The sequence below is a fragment of the Symphodus melops genome, assembly GCF_947650265.1.
Source record: "Symphodus melops genome assembly, chromosome: 13".
Lineage (NCBI taxonomy): Eukaryota > Metazoa > Chordata > Actinopteri > Labriformes > Labridae > Symphodus > Symphodus melops.
In genome coordinates this window covers 2,557,202-2,572,860 of record NC_136703.1, presented here as the reverse complement: position 1 = coordinate 2,572,860, position 15,659 = coordinate 2,557,202, and the positions used below count along the sequence as shown (strand labels likewise).

General features: G+C 42.6%; 1 protein-coding gene across 1 annotated transcript in view; it reads left to right on the top strand.

Annotated features, from left to right (window-relative positions):
* LOC306833641 (plexin-A1-like) overlaps positions 1-15,659 on the top strand; it is a 258,108-nt gene that overhangs the window by 76,599 nt on the left and 165,850 nt on the right.

Below are 15,659 nucleotides of genomic sequence, written 5' to 3'. Positions count from 1 at the left end.
AGTGGCTCTGGAGACGTGAGCTGTGAGAGCCAGATAGTTTGTGTCACTGGCCGACGCATCGAGCTCACGCTGTGCGACACACTGGAGCTGTGTGGGTTTCATCTCGCTGACGTCGTGTTGTGGTCGAGTCGCAGTGTTTTTAAGAGCACGGATGTGGATCTGCGGGCTGCGAAGCGGATGAAGACCATTTCTTTAGAGTCTCCTGAGAACCTTTGATAAGAAAGTGCCTCGTGCTTTGTGTGCATTTTTCATGGCATCACAGAGAAGCACTAATTTCCCATCGTGTTCAGCATCCATGTAGTCCCTTAGTGAGCTGTTGTAGTGTGTGTGTGTGTGTGTGTGTGTGTGCTCCTCAAGATCCCATGTTGAGTAGGCTGCACAGTGCGTGTGCCAATCAGCTGCTCCTTCATCTGAGATCTGACCGAGCCGCCTCTCTTCTTTGTTCCTCAGCAGGACGTCTCCATGAGCGTGTCCGTGTCACCACTACTGTGGAGATCAGAATCAAACCGTTACCTGAGGATGCACATGATTGCATACATACATATGTAAAGGAAAATCCAATATAAAACAAAGTCATGTCCACATTGCACTGTCAGCTGTGTTCAACTTTAGAAAGTTTCAGATCCCTTGAGTTTATCGCACTCGCTCTTCGTCATCCGTCATTTTTGCAGGTGCTCAAATCGTGATGTCTTTGTCTGGAAGTCTTTGAGTTAATGTCACATCCCATTAAAGCCAACCAGAAGTGCGTTTGAAATATTCAGCAGCTCCACTTTTTGACACATTTCTGACAGTTTCAGCATTAGAACTGCGTGTTTTTTCACAGTCACTGGAAATATCTCGTGCATTCACTTATTCTGCTGTCAGCTGCTTCTATAGTCTCGTCATGTTGTGCAGCATAAGTGTGTCTGTGCCGACAATACACCTGAGACCAAAATAAAGCTGTTACCTTAGGATAAAAATAATTGCATAAATACATATGTTGTACAAAATAAATAAATAAAGTTTCACAGTTGGCAGCGTATCGCTTTGAAAAGTTTTCCAGAATTTTCCCGAGAGTTTGAAGTGGTTTGTCAGAGCATGATACTTTCAAGTCATCCATCATTTTGTAGGTGCTTATGTTGCTTTTGTTTCAAAAGATGATGTCTTGGTTTGGGAGTCTATGTCTTCACGTCTTCCTTTCTGTCACATCCTGTTACGGCCAGAGCTCGTATTGTTTTTTAAATATTCTGCTCCTACAATTTCAGACATGAGTCTGACAGTTTTGGCATTAGGGCTGCGTGTTTCTGCAGTGTCTGGAATATCTGCTGCAGTAATGCTGCTGTCAACCGCTCTATATAGGCTATGATAATGTGCACACACACACACACACACACACACACACACACACACACACACACACACACACACACACAGCTTCCTGTCTCTGGTGTTTTGCTAAGTCGACTGAAACCCGGTCCACTAGTCCTTGCGCCTGACCCCTGTTCTGTGTCGGTGTGTGTGTATGTGTGTGTGTGCGCAGACAGATGATTTGTGTGCGTGGGGTCAGCAGATCCTGGATGATATCCCGGCCGATTGGAATCCCATTTCCCCTCAGCCGGCGTGTCTTCCTGTGCTCGGTGAGGAAGGTGAGCACAGGAGGTGGAGGCGGCCGGTGTCCTCGCACAGATCGATGCAGATGCTGCAGGAACACGCAGTCGTCTGTATGAGCAGGGGAACGGCGAGACAGAACAGTGATTACAATACATCAGCAGTGATTACACCTTCAGCAGTTATATGAGGCTTTTATGTGTGTTGGTGCCTGGTAAATCTTTTTCCTCCAATAGTGGGAGTGATGAGTGTTAGCTTTCAAGCACGAGGAAACTCAAAGTCTCAGAATGTAGGATTTTATTTACACAGAACAAGGCATCTGAAGGAAGAGATTAAGGTATTTGTTTCGACGTCTGTCATTTAAGTTTCAATAAACTTTCCTGAGACTGGGCGTGGATAAACTCTGATATTTGAAATAGTTTTAAAACCTGTTATAGAAAAAGTCACACTGCAGCTTTTCTGATATTAACCTCTGTCTGTTTTTTTTTATTTTTTATTTTATTTTTTTATATACTTTTGTAGGGTCTGTAGATCATCCATTTACAAAGTCAAATATTCTGTGCTATTGTTTGGAAAATAGCTAAACTACGAAAACATCAGCGAATAATGTAACATGAACCGAAGCCTCTTGTGCAGTTAACTCAATCAGAGAGAAGTTTTTTTATTTTTATTATTGCACAGAAGAAGTCACCTGTTGAACAAACTGACTTGTTTTATTGTCAAACATGTGTGAAAATGTTTGCATTGTGGGAGTCTAAAACCAAAATACAGTAAGTCATGAAACAATCGTAATCGAATAGTCAGCACGACGCATTGCATTCAAAACTTAAGAGATGGTGTTGCATGTGTTTGCTAACTGCTAACTTTTGGTATGTGGCTGCACAGATGGCTATGAATCAGTTTCCTCCTCTGATTCTGACTTGTGCCACTTGGACACATAATTTTGCATATATTTCATTATGCTGATTGACACATGTACCATTTGGTTTATGCCAAGTCAGGGACGTGTCATTCAAAACGTGCTGTTTCATGTTCACGCAGTACTTTGATATCATGGAATCATTCTTGCGTGTTTAAACTCAAATTTCCAGAGGCTTCTACTTCATTTAAATAAATGGAGCAAAACTGTTCATTTACTGAGCTGGCGAGGACGAGGGAATGGAGCGAAGATTAGGAAGAAGGTGAAAAAGAGAGCGAGGCTGTGCAGAGGCAGAAGGAGACGCTTTCAGGCTGTGTGGTTTTTATTGCTATTCATTGGGAGTTAAACTGTGCTCCTCTGGCCTAATGAAATGTAAAGCTGCGGTGTATTGATGTCTGCACACGTGCACGCTCATCAGCATTCCTACAATGCCACTGTTGTTGAATGTGTGTCTGCCTACGCGGACACGTCTCGCCTGCTAGACTCCCCGTATTGATTGATCTATGAATACATAATCACTAGTGTAAATCTTAAACTAGACAGTCCATTTGATCAGTGACGGTTTCTTTGTCTGTCTGTCTGTCTGTGTGTGAGACAGACAGGGAGACAGGGGTGACGTAAGACGGGGTAAATCTGTGCAGCTTTACGTCAGCATGACTAATCACAATAATTTGGCTGACTAAGCACACAGCATGTAGGTGCAAAATACCAGCTAACATCTCCATTAGCCCTCTGTGGAGTTAATGGCTTTCCTCCCTGTAAAGGCTTTGAATGGCTGCGTTAGGAATAACATTGTTGCATTAATTGACCTTCTATTAGTTGATCCGTTCGTTGACCTTAAATAGTTTAATGTGGCAAAGTGGAGAACGGACCATGTCTATATAACGACTATTTAATGCTAGAAAATAAAAAACCCCCACTTTGAATTAAATCACACAGGAACTAAAGCTGAGCAATTCATCTAAAGTCAACTTCATTTAGGACTTCTGCCTCCCACCATCATGAAAACAAGAACATCATGCTGTGTTGAGCTAGTTTTTTCCAAGCTAATGTTAATGCTAAATGGACTTGAGTTTGTGTAGAGATTTTCTCATCTTCTCACTATTCAAAGTGCTTTCACACTTGCAGGTCACACCTACACATTCACACACTGGTGATGGAGGCTGCTGAGTATAGAGACCATCAGAAGTAACTAATCCCATTCATACAAGTTCACACAGCGCTAACAAAGCAGCGGGAGCATTTCGGCGTAAGGTGTCTTGCCCAAGGAAACATCGAACATGTTAACGCAGGAGCTGGCGATCGAACCTTTGACCACCCCAAAGTGTCAGTGTTCGATAAAGTTCAATAAACACATCCAGATGTTGTGAAACCAAAGAGTAAACATGTTTAACATTTGTGATCCCAATATCGCCATTATTGTCCACAGTGGCCGATGATTTGGGATCACTTCGATTGGGATGAAATATTAAGAAGTAAGGTATGAAGTGAGTTATCTTTGTAATACCAAACTTTAAAAAAAATGTCCGACAATGAATCTAGCCAAACACAGGCCGACGTGCTGGTGAGCAGACCCTTGCTATTTGTAACTGGACAATCAAGCATTTAACACAGCTGTGTAGTTATAGGAAAATCATAGTTGAATTACCTTACCTTGAATTATTTTAAACAAACAAACAAGCAGACTTAAAAACGAGTACTCAGAGGCTGTTTAAATACAGATGACTATGTTTCCATAAAGTTAAGCTATAAAAATATGACAGAAGCTACAGCGGGAAACCCCAAATGTCTCCTCGCTTACAACTTGAACTTTAAATAAAAAATGAAAAATAGTTATCTTTGGTTTTTACATATAGACATTGCTCTTTGGTCCATATTTCAAAGTCAGAAGGAGAAAATATTTCCTGTCAGCTGAGAGACGAGGCTGCAGGTGGAGGTACTGGTCGCTTTGAGCAGCGTGAAATTACACTACGGACTGCTGTCTGTGCCGTTTGCCAGAAACATCCGGGAAAAAAAAATCCCCCCTCAGATCTCCGTAAAAAACCTGGAAATCCTTTCATTCCTCTCATTTCGTCTTCTCTTTTGTCTACCTGGGAGAACAAGGCGCTTTCGCCACATCAGGTGAGATGAAAAGAAGCTCTCAATAGCCCGAAGTATTTCCAGAATTCAGAAACAAAAAGAGAGAGAGAGAGAGAGAGAGAGAGAGATAGAGAGAGAGGGGTATAGGTGTGTGAATGTGGTGTGTGTGGTTGTTGAAGGGGGGTTGTGGTTTCATGTCATTTCATCATTTCCCTGCTCGCAGCGAATCCAATTACTTTCCCCTTTCCTTTCTATCTTGGAAGATAGCCTGAGTGACAGGACTGATTGGAGCAGCGCTGCTGAGGTAACTGTGCCAACCGTTTGATTGACACGACGCTGGCACTTCACTGCCTCCAGACAGTGAGACGAGGGAGTGAGACTAGTTAGACTTCAGGGCATCTCAGAGCCAGTGAGGTGGACGAGAAGTTCGCCGGCCCCGCTGCTTCGATCCTACATTCCTCCTCCACTCAGAGATTATCAAATTCAACCTCTTGAAAGATGCTTCACATGTTTTTTTTTTCTTTCTGCCTCCATCAATTCTTCCCCGCTCTCTTAAAGGAATTAGCCTGTAAATTAGTTTGCCATTAACAAAGATTTTTTTCACAACCGTTAAACTTTGATGGCGAAGCATTTACAGGCCCAACTATTTCCAGGTTTGGTTCCAGTTATGGCTCGAAAAGAAAATGAAGATGGCTGACAAAAAAAGGAGTCATAACTGCAGTCCCAAAACCAAATGTGTCCTCACATTGGCCACACCTACTTTTGTTTTGTCTTGAAATTATGTGAATGCAGCTTTAGATAAGTGTAATAAGTATAAGAGAGGAAACATGAGGAGAGCGAGTGGGATTACATGCTCTGAATTCCATTAGGATCAGGAGTCGAAGTTTGGACTCTGTAGCCTCTGTACATCCTGATCCTTCTCCACCAACTGAGCTGGAAAACCAGGGTTAAAGTAAAGTGAGCATTTAAGTATTTGACAAACCTTAAGAGGTCTAAAGAGAAAATGGTTGCAGACATAATTCAACTTTCAAGCCCTTGAAAAATCTTGGAACCATTTTCTTACGAGTTGTATCACGATAACAATAATGAAGGTGTCCCCTCATCACAGCTGGCAGTCGATGCGTGTTCCCTGGATCTCTTCCTCGAGCTTGAGATGGTGGCGCACGTGTTGGATCTGCAGACTTAGCAGTAAAACTTGCTGTCAGAATGATTAAGCCTAATCAGGAAACATGGGATGGGAGGTAATTTAGCATGTGAATGCTAATTAGCGCTAGCATTTAGACTGGCAGAAGATGATTGAAGCAGCGCATCGGCTGCTCAGCCTGGTTAAAAGGCAAGAAACACAAGGCTGCTAGAGATGATTGATACTCTTGGGTTCAGAGCTGCTGTGTGTTTTCCTGTTTGTGTGTGCTGGCCTCACTTTCTCTTCTCTCCAATATAAACTCATAATGAGCAGATGAGCTCAACACCTGAACACACTAATTTCATCTTTATCCCATTAACTGCAAGTTAGTGTAATAATGTCTTATTAGTTTCTCAGAAAACACAACAGGCTTTTGTGTAGCATTGTCTTACTGTGTTGTTGTCCGGTGCTGCTCGTCTGCGTGAATCTTTTAAAGCACATGCACTCATGCTCAAAGTGTATCTGAGTGTTTGTCAAAGGCAGTTTGTCACACGCTGCATGCGCGTGTGTGCATTTTCTTCTTTACTAATATGTTTATAATAATTAGGGACTGCCTCTCTAAGTGGATGATTTGAATCAGCAGTGCAGAAAACACAAAGCCACCTCACATGTTGTCAGACCGTCTTTGCACTTTACTCTCTCAGCAGTGTTGTTGTACACACAGAAATGCAGAAGCAATGGGGAGACACTGGACAATTTACAAAGCCTCTAAACGACACTCAGTGATCATCGACTTTACCCTGAGCTCGGCAAAAAAATAGATCTAGAGAATGAAAACTAGGGTATGACCGAAATTGATTTTTGGGGACGATATCAACATCGGGGATAACAAAAAAAATGTGGCCGACATCGTTCTTAAATGTTCATTCTGTAGCGATAGATGTACACATTTATTGTGTTGATCCCTCAAATGCACTTTTCAAGCACTTGTGAAAAAAACATTCAGTGTATTGTATATACTCAAATTAAATGCTATGTGACCGCTGAATGATCGAGTAATATCGGCTGATATATCGGCTGGCTGATGAATTGGTCAGACTCCATATTAAAAACACTGTGAGCAATCAGTGCATTGCTATTCTACAACTCTTTAGTTTTTTTCTGTACACTGCTTTTATTAGTTCTTGTTCACAGCTTTTATTAGTTTTTGATGTTTTTAACCAGGAGGGGAACTTTATTTCTTCTAACACTGGTTCAAGGTTGATGACAAAATCAAAAAGTTTCATGTTGGACATTCTGTCACTCTCATGGTTGAAGAGGGACTCCAAAGACTTGGAGCTAAGGTGCTTTGGCTTGTGTGTGTGTTTTCAGTAGTTCAGGGAACTGGAATCCTTCATTCAGCTGAATCCAACTGGTGTAAAAAAATTAAAAAAAAACAAAGATCAGGAACTTGTCAACCCGAAAGTTTGTTTTTTTCTGATATATAAAAAAAGTGTAAACATGCATTTTATATGTATATGAGACTTCAACTGCACATATTGTGAATAGTCGCTAAGTCTTTGTGAGAAACATGATCACATTCAGCTGAAAATGTGTGCTTTTTTTTTTTCAAAGGAAAGTGTGTGTACACACTGTAAGAGCCTGTGGAGGGAAGACGAGTGTGTAAATCTCGCTGAGATAATATTACTGCTGTAAGTGTTGCTATTGTTTGAGTGAATTATGCTTCCTATCCTCTCGTACTTTTCTGCACTCCCTCTCTTCAGCTCTTGTAGTTTTCCTCTACAGACCCCCCCACCCCCACCCCACCCCCCCCACTTCTCTCCCCTCACTCATGTGTCACCTTCAGCTTTCCCTCTCCCAACTGAGGTGGGCTGCATGCCCGCAAATCTGCCTCCCTCGAGCATTTCCTGGCCCAGCTTAGTGTGTGTGTGTGTGTGTGTGTGTGTGTGTGTGTGTGTGTGAGTGTGTGTCTGTGTGTGTGTATTTTGGGAGTGGCATACTGTCCTTCTCTCGTCCACTCCTCATTCCCTCTCTCTTCCTTCTCCCTCATTGTCCTTATCTCCTCTATCCATTAGTACATTAGTGAACGTCAGCATGGCAAAGAGTGCTATCTCTGTCAAGGCTTTCATGAGAGAGAGACACAGGGACATGGAGAGGAGACAGATGAACAGATATAAAGACATAAAAGAGGTATCATAGACCTTATACTAAATCATATTGTTGAGCATCACATAATGCTTTGTGTGTGTGTGTTAGACTGGGAAAACAGATTTGTTGTTTAACTAGTTGTACATACAGACTTCAAGCTAAAAGCTACATTTCAAGGTTTCTTAACACGCTGACCTCACCGTCCTTTAGCTTTATCTCTTACCGTTAGACCTGACTGCAGCTGATCCTGGTTGATATCGGGACAATGGCTGGATACAACCAAGGCCGACCTCTTGTGTTGGAAAATTAATCTCATGCAGAAGTGCAAAATGCTGCAGTTCCTCAAATGTCCACTCGAGGCCTGCTGCAAAAGCCCCAGAAATCCTTTTGATGCCCATAATAAAAAGCAGCAGTTACATACAAATGTGTACAGCCTGGTTTGTGTCTGGATGGTTCATTTCTTTATTTGTATACATATTTTTGTTTACACGAAGGCCAAGAGTTATGCATAATAAAGGACATGGCTGATCTGACTGACAGACAGGCATTTTGAATTTGTTCGCCACGAGTCTTGAAGCCCACCTCAGCTCCAATTATTTGCCTCGTGATAGAAATACTGAAAATAACCTTGTTTTCAATACCAAGATGTCGTGTGAAAAAACGTTGTTGGATGCCCTTCCAACTCAAACAGATAGAGAACATACCGATCAGTGCTGATTTAAAAAAAAAAACAAGCCGACACAATGCACGCTATGCAAAGGGTGAAAACGCATTTCGGAGAATTTGGGAAAATCTGATTGGAAAAATATATCTTCAGTAGACTGTGGCTCTTTTGGAAAAAACTCGGCACTTTCATCTTTCTTTCCGACTACTTAAAAGATTCAATGCGTGGGAATAATGTACGAGCGTGAATATGAATTAATGGGACTATACTTCCCATCTTTTAAAATGTCTCCTCCATATTCATCTGCATTACAATTCCCCAGCTGTAACAGGAGGAGAAAAAATGGTCAGTATGTATGTCGTGGAAAAAGAATGAGGAGTCAGATGAGGATGCAGTGATGGAGAAAAGGTCCTTCCTTTCGCACCAGCAGAGTGATCTGAATTACAAGAGCAGGATCTCTGCCACCTCCGGGACAGGAGCTGATATGATACTGTGCTGCAGCACTTATTAGAAGCAGCCACCGCTAATGTGCCATTGTGGTTGTGGGTTCAATTCCCAGGTGGGCTATCACTGCATGTGTATTACCCCCTGTGTCCTTGAGCAGGGCATTATCTCTTTGGTCCCTGTGGAGGGAGGAATATGGCGCAGTGTTAATGGATGGACGATGTGCATGGAGAGCTAGATGGATGGATTAGTGAGCTAATGAATCTTTGATAAGTGGGAAGGCTTTGTGAGTGTCAAGAGACGAAGGGAAAGATCACAGCCTAGCCGATCAACTGAAGTGACTTCAGTTCATGTACGACCCTGACAGAGTCTGACTTTGGGATGTCATTATGAAAAACAAGGGCTGTGTCCCTGGTTTAAATGTATCCGTCTGTAAAACCACGTTAACATCAACTGTATTTACAGTAATTAATGCACAACTGTTTTGTGTTAATAGAGAGGAAGATGCTAAGCTATCTGTTCTACATATACACATTGGCTGTGCCAGAAAACCCTCACTCATTCCCTTCTCACTATGAAGTCAATTTAGTGTCGTGGACTATATTGGGCACTCAATCACTCAATCGCTCAAAAATGTAAAAACATTCGCTCACTCAACAGCCGCTGACAGTGATGTCATTGTTGTCATGACACTGAAACATGCAGCTTAGCAACGGCTGAGGATCAATAATAACGGTAAATAACAGCGTGAACTTCCGTCAGAGCTTCTATAACACTGAGTTTATGTTCACGAAAACATTAACATATAATAAATACATATACATTACATAACTTACATATAATGAAACTAAAATTCATTTCTTTATGCTCGCAGACGCTCGTCTCGTGTCTGTCATCATCATTAGGACACACTGCCGTTATTGACGGTAACGATATTTACTCTTTATTTAAACTGATCAAAGATTTCATTCAAAACTTTATTGTCATTCTGTGTTCACGCCGGTCACTCGTCTCGTCCGCCTGAGAGCAGCCGAGTCAAACGCCACTCTCTCCTTACAAAACCGCAATGCATGATGGTATATATTGCTTGGAAAGTGACCATCGTTTGTCCATTACTTTCAAAGTGCATTGTGGGATACATTGAGTGGACTATCACTATATCGGGAATAAGCATGCTCACTCAGAAGTCAGACAGCACTACAAAATGGTGTTAATACTATATAGTGATTTTGGACACAGCCATTGTTTTTTCTTTAATGCTTTAAAGGGTTTGAGGCTCTTCTCTCTCCTGTATTTTACTCGATGATAGGTGAGTGTAAGCTGTGTCTGGTGAGTCTGACTGTTGTCCCAGGAGATTATTTATGAAGATGTTTGTGACACAGCATGCAAACACACAGGAAGAAGAAGATCTAGATGTAGCACTGAGTAAGTGTGCGGGCTTGTCTTGTTTGAGTTTTTTTCTTGTTGCTGTGTTTGAATAACCCTGAAGGGATTTGTGCATCGTCACTCTCCTTGAAACACACAACAAACTATCTTTCCAACAATACAACAACTTTCCCTCCAGAATCTTTTTTTTTTCTTTTTGCAATCTGAGTGGCTTACTGACAAGTGGAAGTCCAACATTCAGCCTCCCTTTGGCTCTGTTTTGATCCAGACCCACTCCCAAGAAAAATAATTACCACATCATTCTAGCGAGAGCTTCTCGATGTCTTTCATGCTCGGAGTCAGGTGGTGTTTGGTGATTAAATCAAAGCTTTTCTCTGGAAACAGCTCCCTGCTTCGTCTGAAAGAATGGTAAAGGATGAAAGCACAAACACAGACGGAAAGGATAAGTGCAGCTGTGACATTGTCTTTGTGAATCTGAAAAAAGGGAAATTCTTAGAGTTGTTTTATAAAAGGGAAAGTTTCAAGCACCAAACATTAACCTCTTATAAGTTACAAACATCAACAGTGTTTTGTTTTTCTACGTAGCTCCATACTGATTACTTGGACAGTCTTCAAATTGTCAACAGTATGAATACAGAATATATTTTAATATATATTTTAATTGCAAGTGGAAAGAAGTAAACCTTGTGTTAACCTGTAACTCCAAGAAAAAAACCAGTCCTACAGCGCTCAGTCAGAATGTCCCGCTGTCGGGGCGTTCAGGCCACAGGTCCAGACAAACAACAGACACAGACACATATGCAGACGTTCAGTAACAGCCAGCGATGTGTTCAGACAGCTGTTACGCTGATGACCGGTGTCAGGTGCCAGTGGCCTCATTCAAGCTGGCTCACCTCCTCACTTCACAACATGTGTCTGCACGGATGCAGGAGGCCACGGGTGGACATGTGTCGCTGTACAGTGTGTGTCGCACATCTGGAGAACAACTGGCATGGTGAGGATAGCAGCGCCGCAGTTTGGTGAAATGTACTGGTGTCTATAGGGAACAGATGTGTGAAGAGTAGGACGGTGTGTTTTTATTTCCATTCATTGAAGCAGTTTCTTCTAATCGAGAGAATCCCTCAGTGTGTCTGAAGATCTTCATCATATTGTGTTGAGTAAAAAGACACGCAACGTGTTTGCATATGATAACAGCTGTGCTGTCTTCATGTAGAATGGGAGCTGCCCCCACCTGATGCCAGGGCAGCTGCCACACTCACAGAGCACTAGACACACACTCACACACACACACACACACACACACACACACACACACACACACACACACACACACACACACACACACACACACACTCCAGTAGACCTTTTCTGTATCCCTGAGTTTGTGTTGGCTGCAGAGCGGAGAAGAAAGGGCCAGCTGCAGTGTAAAACCTCCATCAACTGTTCCTCCAGACTGCCCCATCTGTCTGACCATTATTACTGAGACACACACACACACTCACACACACACACTCTCACACACTCTCACACACTCACACACACTTACTGTTACATACTGTCCTTCTGTGCTCTTATCAGACACGCATGGTGCACACTCAATCAGGTCTTTCACCGCTGTTCTGTGATTTCTCTGAACTCACGTCATCTTTGTTTGACAGCGTTCAGTGAGGCCGTGTTGTTTCTGCTCACATTTGTTGATTCAGGATGTTTGTTACAAACAATTATTGACATGCATGTAAAGAAACTGTAAACGGCTTAGTGTAGGATATAATATCATATAAAATTCATGTTAAAGGTCACGTTTACCTATCAGGGCAGTGAGGCTTTTCTTTGCATTCAATGGATGATATCTACCCAACAGCATCAGTTCACCATCAGTTCTCTTCTCAAACATAAATCAAGCTTATTAACTGACCTGCTGTGATAGTGTCGAACCTTGGAGACTGATTATTGATTACTGTCTCTGTTGCAACCAGCCGTCTGCCATCCTGAACTCTTCGACGATGATAATGAAAACATCTGGTCGACTCTCCATCTCTACGCTGAACCTTCTGGAAATGGAAGACATGACCTTCTTCCTCTTTGTATCGTGATCTTGTTTGCCTATACTGTCATAAAGTAGCGTCATCATGATGTTGAAGAGTTCAGCCTGTACTGTAATTTATCGATTCAGGCCTGATATCATGAAGATGATTGGTTGCAGGCTTGTTACCACTTTAATGATGGCGTGCTGATTTTGACCGAACTGTTTGTGCCTGATGAAGGTCTAGTTCAGAAACATCGCTAATACATGTTTGATTGATTAGACAGTGATCAGGAGTTTACCTTTAAGTTACGTTTGAACTGATCGGATCTCTTCTTTTGTGGAGCAGCGAGTTTTTCGAAAAAAGCCAAAGAAAAACCACCACTGACTTTTTGTTTTTATTTTTCCAAACCTCCCTCCCAGTGTTTTCATGTATTTAAGCATAAAGATGTATTGAGTTTGCCGAGTCACTGTCTCACCTTGTTTTTTTTCTCTCTGCGTTGAAGTGTAACTCAAAGCCAGACACAACACGTGAGGCCAAAACTGCAGCACTCGTGTGTTAATGAGAGGGACAGTTAAAAGAGAGAAATACTGAGAGTTGGTGTTGGGGGGGGGAGGTGTCAAGGGGATATAGAAAATAAGAGGGTTAAGAGATGGCTGTGTGTGTGTGTGTGTGTTTGCCATAGCGTTGTCCTTGATGGTGTTTTGAATCATCGATAGGCTGCTCTCCAGAAGCTTCCTGATTTCTGATTTGGTCATTTGTGAACATTGTGATTGCAGCGTGAGCTTCTCATGTCTTGAGTGGCCTCTGCAATCAAGAACGATGACCCTTCACTTCAGGCACACTCTCATGTCACCCACAGTCTCCCCTCTCTCTCTCTCTCTCTCTCTCTCTCTCTCTCTCTCTCTCTCTCTCTCTCTCTCTCTCTCTCTCTCTCTCTCACTCTCACTCACTCACTCACTCACTCACTCACTCACTCACTCACTCACTCACTCACTCACTCTCTCACTCTCTCACTCTCTCACTCACACATGCTACTTTGAGTGCACAAAGAAACATGTTTTTTTTCCATGTTTTTATTTTGTGGACTAGCTTAGCTTTGTGACTGCGAGCTGAACTTGTGAAAGAGAGGAACAAAGAGGCAAACATGCATTAAGACCAAGCGGACAAACGGATACATAGACACACCGACGGATAAAATATACAGAGAGAACAGAGCAGGACAAAGAGCAGACCCGGTCCGATGTGGTTCAGCCATCTGCTGTGTGTGTGTTCCTCTGCTTCTATTGTATCTGGATTCAGCGAGGAGAATGACTTAGATTACCAAGACTGATATCAAAGTCACACTCGGGGACACGCTGTTTGTGCCAACCCTGCACGCAAACACACACACACACACACACACACACACACTCAAACTCTGTCTCCTTGCAAATTATTCAGCTGAAAGACAGGCGACCGTTACATTGTGTTTGCATGTGTGTGTGCGTGTGTGTGTGTGCCAAGTCCCTCCTCTAATTGAAGTACACAGTGACTTGGCAGAGTGCCGCATATCACAGAGTCATATGAAGGAATAATAGAAAGATAGAGGGAGTACAAAAGATCAAGTGAGAGAGGGAGAGAGAGAGAGAGAGAGAGAAGGGTGAGATGGAGAAAGCGATGACGGGAGAGGAATGGAGAGAAAGGATGGAGGTGAAGGGGAGGAAGTGCAGAATGGGAATGAGCTCAGGATGGAGACAATAACACTATAACAACAGAACTAATGCAGTTAGTCTGTCCCCGATGGACTGTAATGCAACAACACAACATTTCACATACTGTGTCATATGTTAGGAGTCATATTTCTAAATGCTGCAGAGATATAGTCAATGGGGACGTTACTGTTTTTGAGTTTTCATGAAAGAATAATCAAATAATTGTCGGAAGACTCTGAGTATTATACAAAGTATGATTGCAAACCGTTAAACGGGGGCGTGACCTGCAGCATAGGGCCAAAGCCGGATTTGAACCAGCATACGCTGTAACGAGGAGCACAACCTCCACACATGGAGGGCAGAATAAAACCACCAGGCCAGCTGTGCTGCAGTCTGAAAATTCATGTGATGAAGACACTACACTTTACATCAATGTGAGACGTTACAGGATATATAAAGCACCAACTATTGAGTGTAGGCTAATGTATGTCTCACACGTAATGACTGCTTATCTGCTTCTGGGTCTGCCACCAGAAGCAGGAAGGGAAATAATCTTAACTGGAATCTAGATGTAGTCGAACTTACTAAGAGTGACCTTGCTGCTAAATGGTATAAACTGTGTGTTTTACGTTATCGCTAATTTTCTGCAGATTTAGGAGGGTTTCAGACTTGGGCCTCTTTAAAGTGTCAGTATATTTCAGTTCATAGTGTAGAGCAGTCAGGTGTCATAAATACACACGCAGACTAATTAACACACTGTCTCCAATTTGGGAAGGTTAATCCACTCAGTGTTATTGACCTGTGATGTTTGTGTACAGTATGCAGAGAATTTGGTCTCATGCTCCCGATGACCTTCAGAACCCGGCGCGAGCGATTCAGCTCTTTAAAGCTCGCCTTTAAAAAGTGTGTGTGCGCGTGCGCGTGTATGTTTCTTTTCCATTTGCTGCACAAACCAAAATCTACAGGTATTTTATTTCAAGTCTTGAATCTGTCGTGTGTTCTTGTGCTTCATCGTACAAATAGGCTTGTAAAATGTATCACAGGTCACATTCAGACCTACAATATGTCGCTCAGACACTCTTACGTTTTACTTTGGCTTCCTTCCTCATCATGCTCTTCTTGGTATATATTACATTTCTCCTCTCCAATTTTTTTTTCTCCTTCCGGGTGGGTGTGGCTCAGCTGGTCGAGGTAGGAAGGTCTGGGGGGAAGGGGGTTCGATCCCCAGCTCCTGCAGCCACATGCCGATGTGTCCTTGGGCAAGACACTTAACCCCAAAAGTTGCTCCTGCTGCTTGGTCAGCGCAGTGTGAATGTGTATGAATGGGATTAGTCAATACTGATGGACACTTTATGGAGCAGCCTCTGCCATCAGTGGCTAAGTGTGTCAAGCTTAAGTCTGTTTACCTTAATGGTTTTTTTCCGGCTATCCTAACCTGAATCTGGCAGTTCAGTTTGCAGTGTTTTACATAAACACACATCAGAACTGTGCTCACACGAGTACGAGGTGAAACTGAGCAGCCGGGGTTGACATCACAGCACTGAACCAGAACAATCGGCTGATGGAAAAGAGCAGTGGAGTTAATCCTTCA